The 10,856-nt window shown below is 46.2% G+C and overlaps 1 long non-coding RNA gene across 1 annotated transcript in view; it reads right to left on the reverse strand.

Annotated features, from left to right (window-relative positions):
* Positions 1 to 1,578: 1,578 nt before the first annotated feature.
* LOC133617376 (uncharacterized) overlaps positions 1,579 to 10,856 on the reverse strand; it is a 42,864-nt gene continuing 33,586 nt past the window's right edge. Inside the window, exon 4 of the long non-coding RNA XR_009816991.1 lies at positions 1,579 to 1,940. This is a non-coding gene — a long non-coding RNA (uncharacterized lncRNA). The remainder of the gene's footprint in view (positions 1,941 to 10,856) is intronic.

Below are 10,856 nucleotides of genomic sequence, written 5' to 3' on the forward strand. Positions count from 1 at the left end.
TTACCATTTAGTGGTCAATTGTACGGAATATGTACTGTACTGTGCAATCTACTAATACAAGTCTCAATCAATCAATCAAACTTTGGAACACAATTTGCACCCAAGCACATCCAATACTTATGACCAGTGTTTTATACATACATATATATACATATATACACACACACACATACATATACAGTACAGGCCAAAAATTTGGACACACCTTCTTATTAAATGCATGTTCTTTATTTTCATGACTATTTACATTGTAGATTGTCACTGAAGGCATCAAAACTATGAAATAACACATGTGGAGTTATGTCCTTTACAAAAAAAAGGTGAAATAACTGAAAACCTGTTTTATATTCTAGTTTCTTCAAAATAGCCACCCTTTGCTCTGATGACTTTTTCGCACACTCTTGGCATTCTCTCGATGAGCTTCAAGAGGTAGTCAGCTGAAATGATTTTCACTTCACAGGTGTCATAGTTTTGATGCCTTCAGTGACAATCTAGAATGTAAATAGTCATGAAAATAAAGAAGCAGGGAGGTAATGGGTCCCATTTTTGTAGTCTTTGGTATGACTCGGCCGGGGTTTGAAGCTCATCGAGAGAATGCCAAGAGTGTGCGAAGCAGTAATCAGAGCAAAGGGTGGCTATTTTGAAGAAACTAGAAAATAATCGGCCTTTTTTTGTTAAGTACATAACTCCACGTGTTCATTCATAGTTTTGATGCCTTGAGTGACAATCTACAATGTAAATAGTCACGGAAATAAAGAAAACGCAATGAATGAGGAGAAGGTGTGTCCACACTTTTGGCCTGATATATATATATATATATATATATATATATATATATATATATATATAAGAAGTCCGATAAATGCTTTAGATTGTAATATTGGAAATAATCGGTATCGTTTTTTTGTATTATCGGTATCATGTTTTTTTTTCCAATTAAATCAATATAAAAAACACAAGATACACTTACAATTAGTGCACCAACCCAAAAAACCTCCCTCCTCCATTTACACAAACAAAAGGGTTGCTTCTTTCTGTTATTAATATTCTGGTTCCTACATTATATATCAATATATATCAATACAGTCTGCAAGGGATACAGTCCGTAAGCACACATGATTGTGCGTGCTGCTGGTCCACTAATAGTACTAACCTTTAACAGTTAATTTTACTCATTTTCATTAATTACTAGTTTCTATGTAACTGTTTTTATATTGTTTTACTTTCTTTTTTATTCAAGAAAATGTTTATAATTTATTTATCTTATTCCATTTTTATTTTTATTTTAAAAAAGGACCTTATCTTCACCATACCTGGTTGTCCAAATTAGGCATAATAATGTGTTAATTCCACGACTGTATATATTGGTTTCGGTTGATATCGGTATCGGTAATTAAGGGTTTGGTCAATATCGGAATATCGGATATCGGCAAAAAGCCATTATATATATATATATATATATATATATATATATATATATATATATATATATATATATATATATATGATTTACAGCATGTATATAAAACTTTGATGGAGGTTTTTGCATGTTTTTTTAAGGGTGCTTTATAGTTGAAGTAGATGGAATCCTCATTAGATGCATTGTTAACCACCTATAGAATGACTGCATGGTCACCAAAACCCCTAAAAAAAAAATGCAGTTCCCCTTTAATGTGGTAGAATATGTCATACTTAATGTTATTTTTGCAGCAAGTCTTTATGAGTTGAGTCTTTTATGTCCAAGTGTCATCACCTTCAGTACTTTGCCCTCTTCCTGCCCTCCGTTGAACCCGTCGTGGCTTCTTTAGCGGGCGCTCCAAGTGCGGTAAGTGTTCCCCTGCTTCCTCAAGTCGCGTGGCTTCTCGGCGATGCTTATTCTGGGAATAACACTGTCTCTCCAATTATCGCCTGCTTCCAAATCACGCCCGTGTTCTTTGTGCCTGAGCAAAGTCAAAGTTGCAAATGCTCTAATTAGAGCGTTTACTGGGAGCTTGGCCCATCTTCTCCTCAGGTCTTAAATCAGCTGGAGCCACTGTAATTACACGTAACTTAGGGCAATGCTGGGTCCAAGGTTATGAGACGTAATGGCTCTTTAAGTGGTCGTAATATTCCCAAACACACCTCCGCTCCAGCATATGCGGACAAATAACACAGCTGTGGTCACCCCTAATAACATGTCGAAATTGCAATATTTCCATCCATCCATTTTCTACTGCTTATTTCCTTCGGTGTCGCGGGGGGCGCTGGAGCCTATCTCAGCTACAATCGGGCGGAAGGCGGGGTACACCCTGGACAAGTCGCCACCTCATCGCAGGAAATTGCAATATTTTCCACAGAAAAAATATAGTTTTGATGGTTGTGTTTTTCTTTAAAATATATGCTAACTGAGCACAATATTGCAGATAAAAAGTGACTGTAATATTAGCGCGTACTATTGTTTGTGTCCTCCTGTTATGTTGTATGTGACTGTGGAGGGAGGTGTAGTCAGCGCTGCCTGCAGGAGAAAAGGTCACCGCCTCTGTCCATGATGCTGAGGACAGAGCACCATCAGACGGGGGGCGTGACAGTGCTGACGGCGAGACACAGCTGGCAGCTGATTAGATTTCAGAGGTGGTACGTGTTAATCTAATCATCTGTTGTCTTTAACAGTAAGTGGCCGGGAGCAGGAAGAAAGAGAGGATACGGACGTGACTGAAAAGTCACGTTCTAATAGGAGAGAAAACTTTTGTTGAAAAAACATTATCATTAAAACCTTGTTGAACCTGCACGCTTGGCTCCGGTGCCGTGTCTGACAGTGGGACATCTGTCACTGTGGAAGCGACTTCCACAGTGACAGATGACGTCTATTACATTAGACATGTGCAGAGTAATAGTTAGGGATTGGTACTGTTAACATTTAAACCCATACCGTACCAATTTCTTGTATCTGTGAATCGATATCGGTACTCAACAGTACCGAAAAAAAAAGTACCGGTATTAATTAGAAGGAGTATAGTACCGTTTTTGGTTCATTAGCACCGCAATACTTTGTTAGTTACAAACGTAGATGTGTTGGCTAGTCAGTTCAGTCTTTGCTGCGCCCCAGAAAGTGTTTATACTGTAAGTATTGCACTCATTGCGCACCAGCTGTTTGATTGTAACATGCACCTTCGCTGTAGATTTGTATTAACAAGTTTGGAGGTGTTGAAATCGCCAAGTAAACTAGCTAATGCTAATCAGTAGCATGGGCAATTTTTCAAACTTGCGCAATTTACACATTTCTCAACCGGTACTTTTTAGAGGCGGTACCGCATATGATTTATGTATTGCGGTACTATACTAATACCGGTATATACCGTGCAACATTAATTAATATATATATATATATATATTAATATATATATATATATATATATATATATATATATATATATATATATATATATATATATTTGACTTGGGGGCTGCATTGGGCTAAAAAAATGTGTCCGGGGGCCGAAAGTTTGTATACACACACACACACACACACACACACACACACACACACACACACACACACACGCTTACTTGCTTACGGTTGTCCATCGATTCGATAATGACCATCTTCTTTTATTTATGAGTCTGCTGATGTTTGAAAAGTCCGATCCTGGATCCACAGATGCGGTTACAGACTGGGCATGTGAAAGAGGTACTGGGGGGAGCAGGGGTGGCTTGGCGAGCATGCCTCTTCACGCGCTTTGCTGCACGGTGTTGTGTGCGCTGTTCCTCTATATAATCCACTCCCTGTGAGGAGTGGGAGCGCCAGAGGTCTCGGCAGGAAGCAAGTTCCTCCAGTGAAGAGGGGTTGATCTGGCATCTCTTCAGTGTGGTCTTCATTTGGTCTTTGAACCGCTTCTTCTGCCCACCAGCACTGCGTTGGCCTAGGTGTAACTGACCATAGAGGATTCTGCGTGGGAGTCTATGGCTGGGCATTCGGATGACATGCCCCAACCACCTGAGTTGATGTTGGGTCATGATGGACTCCACGCTGCAGCTGCCTGCCCTCTCCAGCACTTCTGTGTGCGGCACTCTGTCCTTCCATGTGATGCCAAGGATCTTCTGCAGACATCTTACATGGAAGGTCTCCAGGCTTCTCAGATGGCGACTGTAGATAGTCCATGCCTCACATCCGTACAGTAATGCAGTGATGCATACTGCTCTGTAGACCAGCACTTTGGTGTGGAGTTTGAGGTTGCTGTTCTGAAAAACCCTTCTTCTTAGACGACCAAAAGATGCTGATGCTTGCTTGAGGCGGTTCTGGATCTCGTCATCCATTGAGCAGGTGTCAGACATTATTCTCCCCAGGTATTTGAAGGTGGGCACCGTGAGCAGCTGTTGCCCTGCTGCTGTGAGGGTTATTGTGTGGTTTTGTGGGAGGTCAGCACTGGACTGACAAAGTACCTCTGTCTTCTGGGTGTTGATCGTCAGTCCCATTCTGGTATATGCAGTTACAGCTGCCGAGAGGATGTTTTGCAGAGCCTCTGGTGTATGGGAAACCAGGGCACAGTCATCGGCGTATTGCAGCTCAATGATGGTCTCCGAGGTCAGCTTGGTAGTTGCCTGTAGCCTCCTGATGTTAAACAGGTTACCATCAAGCCTGAAGTCTATGGTAACTCCAGCCTGCTCCTCCATCCCCCTACGTAGCAGTGTTGTGACACAGACGAGGAAGATGTTGAAGAGAACTGGAGCCAGCACACAGCCCTGCCTCACTCCAGTTTTCACACCAAAGGGCTCTGAGTTGTGTCTTCCCACTACTACTCGGGCCATCATCCCAGAATGGAACTGTGCAAGGATGGTGAGAAACTTGGGCGGACACCCAAATCTCTTCAGGACTTGCCACAGTAGGTCCCTGCTCACTGTGTCAAATGCCTTTGAAAGGTCGACAAAGGCAATGTACAAGTCCTTGTGCTGCTCCCGGTATTTCTCTTGGAGCTGACGTGTCACAAAGATCATGTCAACTGTCCCCCTGTCCTTCCGAAAACCACACTGCGACTCTGGGGTGACCCGTTCTGATATTGCGGGGATGAGTCTGCGGAGCATGACCTTGGCAAGGACCTTTCCAGCAATGGCCAACAGAGAGATACCTCTACTATTGGAGCAGATGGATTTGTCTCCTTTGTTCTTGTAGATGGTCACAATGTTGGCATCTTTCCACTGTTGCGGGACACACTCTCGTCTCCACACCTCTGAAATGTAGAGATGCAGTGTCCATGTACAGAGGTAGCCTCCTTCCTTGAGAAGTTGAGAAGTTCAGCCGGGATGCTGTCAGGTCCAGGGGATTTATTGTTTTTCAGGGTTTTGACTGCATGCAGGATTTCTTTGAAGGTTGGGGGGAGGTCGAGATCTGGCAAGCTAGGATGTTCAGGGAGCTCTGCAAGGACATTTGGGTCCACTGGGGTGGGCTGGTTGAGCACGGTTTTAAAATGCTCAGCCCACCGCTCCACTATCATAGCCTGATCCTTGATTAAAGATGTTCCATCAGCAGATCTAACAGGTGCCAGGGAGCAGTTTCTGGGGCCGTAGATGGTTTTCACTGCATCATAAAAACTGTGCATATCATTTCTATCAGCGTGAGACTGGATTTCATTGGCCTTTGAGATCCACCACTTATCTTGCAGTTTTCTGAGAGTTGTTTGGGCCTCAGAACGAAGGTTTGCCATTGCTTTTTATGGAATTGGGATTGTGGGTTGTTCAGGGTGGCTCTGTGTGCCTTGTGCATTCTGTACAGGAGGGTGGAGATCTCTCCAGCATTCTGGTCAAACCAGTCCTGGTGTTTCTTGGATTTGAAACCAATGACTTGGGCTGCAGTGTCAAAGAGGGACGGCGTGGCGCAGTGGCAGAGTGGCCGTGCGCAACCCGAGGGTCCCTGGTTCAATCCCCACCTAGTACCAACCTCGTCATGTCCGTTGTGTCCTGAGCAAGACACTTCACCCTTGCTCCTGATGGGTGCTGGTTAGCGCCTTGCATGGCAGCTCCCTCCATCAGTGTGTGAATGTGTGTGTGAATGGGTAAATGTGGAAGTAGTGTCAAAGCGCTTTGAGTACCTTGAAGGTAGAAAAGCGCTATACAAGTACAACCCATTTATCATTTACCCATTTAAAGAGGATGGTGGATAGAGAGGCCCACTTCTCATCCATCCCAGACTCTGAGGTGATCAGCGGCTCAATGTCTGCCAGCTTCTCAGCTGACGGAAGTTGTCACGGGTGTCGCTGCTGGAGAGTCTGGCACAGTTGAGTTCTTTCCTCTTTGGTGCACCGTGACGTGTTTGGGGCCGAACATGCATTCTGACCTTTGTCAGAATCATGCGGTGGTCCGTCCAGCAGTCTGCCCCTCGCATAGCTCTTGTAATGAGCACGTCCTTGAGGTCAGCCCTCCTCACGATCGCATAGTCGATCAGGTGCCAGTGTTTGGATCTGGGATGCATCCAGAATGCCTTATATTTGTTCTTTTGTTGGAAGATGGTGTTTGTGATGGTAAGATCGTGTTCCGCACAGAGACTAAGGAGTCTCATGCCATTGGGGTTGATTTTTCCAATGCCGTGGGCGCCGATCACACCATTCCAGTTGTGCGCGTTCTTTCCGACTCTTGCATTAAAATCACCAAGCAGCATGATTTTGTCACTCCTCGGGATGTGACTGAGGATGTCATCGAGTGCCTGGTAGAAGCAGTCCTTCTCTTCATCATTGGATGGCAGAGTTGGTGCATAGGCACTTACCAAAGTGACATGTCTGCATTTTGCAAGGGGGATGCGAAGAGTCATGAGCCTTTCACTGACACCCACTGGTGATTCTGTGAGCTTGAGCAGAAGGCTGTTCTTGATTGCAAAACCAACTCCGTGAAGGTGTGGTCCGCCCATGGGGTATCCTTTCCAAAAGAATGTATAACCCTCTCCTACTTCATTGAGTGAGCCTTCCTCGAGAAATCGGGTCTCACTGAGTGCTGCCACATCCACATTGTAGCGCTTTAGCTCGCTGGCAACAAGTGCTGTTCTGCGCTGTGGTCTGTCCGGACTGGCATCCAGGAGTGTCCTTATGTTCCATGCTGCAATTTTAAATGGTATAATCTTTGTATTTCGACCGCGTAATGGAATGTCCCGACAGGTGCGGTTTCCTGCCCGGGTACTGTGTTGAGTGGGCAATCTTTAGGCCACCTTTTCTAGGCCTTTCCCCAATTGGGGTGAGCAGTGCGGTCTCTAAATAGGGGCTGCCCAGACGCACAGGAGTCTGCCGGAAACAGCTGCCACTCAATCCCAGCTACTAACGACCGTTGTCCTGTGCCGCTGACGTGTAGAGTTCCAGCTAAGAGCTTCCAGCTCATTCAAACCTGCCCCCGTTACTGGACGCTCCATCGCCGTCAGACTTTTGAGGTCGGAGACTCAGGTAAAGAAGATACCTGCGCAATGATGGTTTTTAGAGTGGCATGAGGGGTGCGCTTTTCCCAACGCCACTACCTTGATTGTTAGAAGATCGTTCCAGTGGCAAAGGAGACCCTAGACGAACGGCATCTTCTTACAACTGCAGGAAGCTGCCGGAATCCAGGTTTTTGGGAAACCGCCTCAAAGCTTGCCGCCACCAGCTTTCTTTTCTGTCAGGGTGTGCTCCCTTAGCCTTCGTCCGCTTTTTCAGCCATTGTGGTGCTTCTCACTGCTACCATCTTCTGCCTGCTCCACCGTTGAGGTCTTCGGGATCACACTTAGTCTGGACTCTACCCTTCGACCTGGGTAACCCTGCCAGGAGTACAAGACTCCAGCCGACATAGCTCTAGGGGTCATGGAGACGCGCAAAGTGCCCCACCACGATAAGGTGGTGATCCCGTCGGCGCACGCACGCACGCACGCACGCACGCACGCACGCACGCACGCACGCACGCACGCACGCACGCACGCACGCACGCACGCACGCACGCACGCACGCACGCACGCACGCACGCACGCACGCACGCACGCACGCACGCACGCACGCACGCACGCACGCACGCACGCACGCACGCACGCACGCACGCACGCACGCACGCACGCACGCACGCACGCACGCACGCACGCACGCACGCACGCACGCACGCACGCACGCACGCACGCACGCACGCACGCACGCACGCACGCACGCACGCACGCACGCACGCACGCACGCACGCACGCACGCACGCACGCACGCACGCACGCACGCACGCACGCACGCACGCACGCACGCACGCACGCACGCACGCACGCACGCACGCACGCACGCACGCACGCACGCACGCACGCACGCACGCACGCACGCACGCACGCACGCACGCACGCACGCACGCACACACACACACACACACACACACACACACACACACACACACACACACACACACACACACACACACACACACACACACACACACACACACACACACACACACACACACACACACAAGGGCTGTCGATTAAAATATTTAATCGCATTGTTCATAGCTAAGAAAAAATTAATCGTAGAAAGATATAATTTTTTCGACAATAATAAGTGTACCCTAGACAGATAATTTAACATTTTTCAATACCTCTACTGGACAATTAATTTGTTTTAATGAAATGTTTTTAAACATAATGAAACAGCTCAACACAAAAAGGATATGATTCTTATCCCCATGACTAAGGAAGGTTGTTTGGATGTGTCGTACAAGTAAATGCTGTGCTATTATTTCAAAATACCGTCAAAAGGGTCATTGATCTGATTTACTCACATTGTCCACAAGATTTCAGCAAATATGTAGCATCCAGAGATCGCCTGGTATTTAAAGGTCGCTTTGAAAGCGCTCCGTGGTGCCATGTTTTGTTGACGGCATGACGTCTTGCGGGGCCAAATTGAAGATGGTTTAGATAATACCTGACTTTTTACTAAAAACACTTAATAATAAAGGCTAAGTATTTACCAACACTCTTCTAATCCACTTCTGCAGGACGATTAATTGTTCTGCAAAAGAGGCCGTCGAGAAGTTTGCTTGGTCAGTCTCGGCTAAACAACCGACCGCCATGATTCCTGCACGACCTCACTTAGCGGCGGCCTAATTGACAGCTATCCGAGTGAAAATGCAGAGGGGGAAGTGAGTTCCAGAGTGAAATTCAATCCCGTCCGACCGAATCAATCCGCCGCCATTTGGAGCCGACAGACGGAATATCGGAGAAAGGGAGCGGCGAGGAACATGCGCCAAGCCTCGGACTATCAATGGCGCCTTACAATTCTCCTCATGGCCCCACTGCAACTGTCGGCGGCGTTTAGGGCAAACTGTCATTTGGCGAAGAGGCGCTCGTTGTGTGGAGAACTCGGCGCCTCTCCGCCGCCGTTACGTGACACGCAATCAACACAGCCGGATCATACCGACCTACAAAACCAGAAACCATTCCCGTAATCGCCACACTCGGGGTAGCAAGAAAGGCGTCCTGAATTAATATACCCACAAACCAGGCATAATGATGCAATATGTACATAGAGTTAGCCTAAAATAGCATGTTAGCATTGATTAGCTTGCAGTCATGCACTGACCACTCCACACAAGTCAATACCAGATTGGTAGGTTGTGAGTTCACACCCCGGCCGAGTCATACCAAAGACTATAAAAATGGGACCCATTACCTCCCTGCTTGGCACTCAGCATCAAGGGTTGGAATTGGGGGTTAAATCACCAAAAATGATTCCCGGGCGCGGTCACCGCTGCTGCTCACTGCTCCCCTCACCTCCCAGGGGGTGAACAAGGGGATGGGTCAAATGCAGAGGACAAATTTCACCACATCTCGTGTGTGTGTGTGTGTGTGAGACACTCATTGGTACTTTAACTTAACATCAACAAAGCTCAACATTGTGCATTCACGCACAGTATAAAATGTTTGGTGGACAAAATGAGACAAATAGGGAGCGGCATAAAACACGTCTTTCTGTGGCAGCGTCGGAGAAAGTTGGACATGTAAACAAACTGTTGCGTCACTGTCCACACAACTACGGTGAGTTCAAGGATGGTTGAAATTAGTAGGACGGAATGGCGCAGGCCAAATACTCTCATCAGTGAAGCATAAACAAACATATAAAACAGTGGGCATACTTGTCAACTTCAACTCCCGCAGAGCCACCAGGATGTGGTCTGCAAACTCAAGGAAGAGCAAAAATATATCTATTGTTCATGTAATTCAGAGTATTTTCCCTGTGCTACGGTGAGAAAATGAATTGGCGTTGTCACGTTCCACGCCTCGGGCTGTAGTGACTTGTTGAGAGTGGAACCGCGACTTTGAGGGCACGGAGTGATCCCTGGGGAGGATAAATCACAGTTGCGTGCACTCCGAGTCGCCGACTTTCACCTCTTTTGTTTCATCGCCCCGGAGGATTAGGCCGTCATCTTTAATGCACGAGCAAAGCCGCCCGTAAGAACGCCAATGTAGGGACGTGCATGACGAGCTGAAGGGGATCGGCCTGATTGACGCTTGTTTGCTTCCTTGTTCTTTTTCCTGTCAGGGGATTGAGTTGTGCAAGAGGGATACATCTTGCAAACAATAGATTATGTACAGGTATTGATATTCATTGTTTAGGGATTTTTCTAGCGTCACTGAAAGAGCAAATGTGGCTAAAAATTCCCGCACTGAATTCAACTCGCCTTACCACTTTGACAACATTGGTTCTGTGGCTGCCTTGTTCGTAAACGAGCATCAAAATTACCTCGTTTTGCTGTCCAATTATTACTTTAAAAAAAAAAAAAAAAGATCCATCGCAGTGTTGCCGATTAATCACGAATAAATACAATTTATTAATCCCGTTTTCATTTTGCGTGAGCAAAAATGTGTTTATTGAAAAGCCTGTATTATCATTATCTTTTTTTAAATT

Source organism: Nerophis lumbriciformis, linkage group LG16 (assembly GCF_033978685.3).
Source record: "Nerophis lumbriciformis linkage group LG16, RoL_Nlum_v2.1, whole genome shotgun sequence".
Classification (NCBI taxonomy): Eukaryota; Metazoa; Chordata; class Actinopteri; order Syngnathiformes; family Syngnathidae; genus Nerophis; species Nerophis lumbriciformis.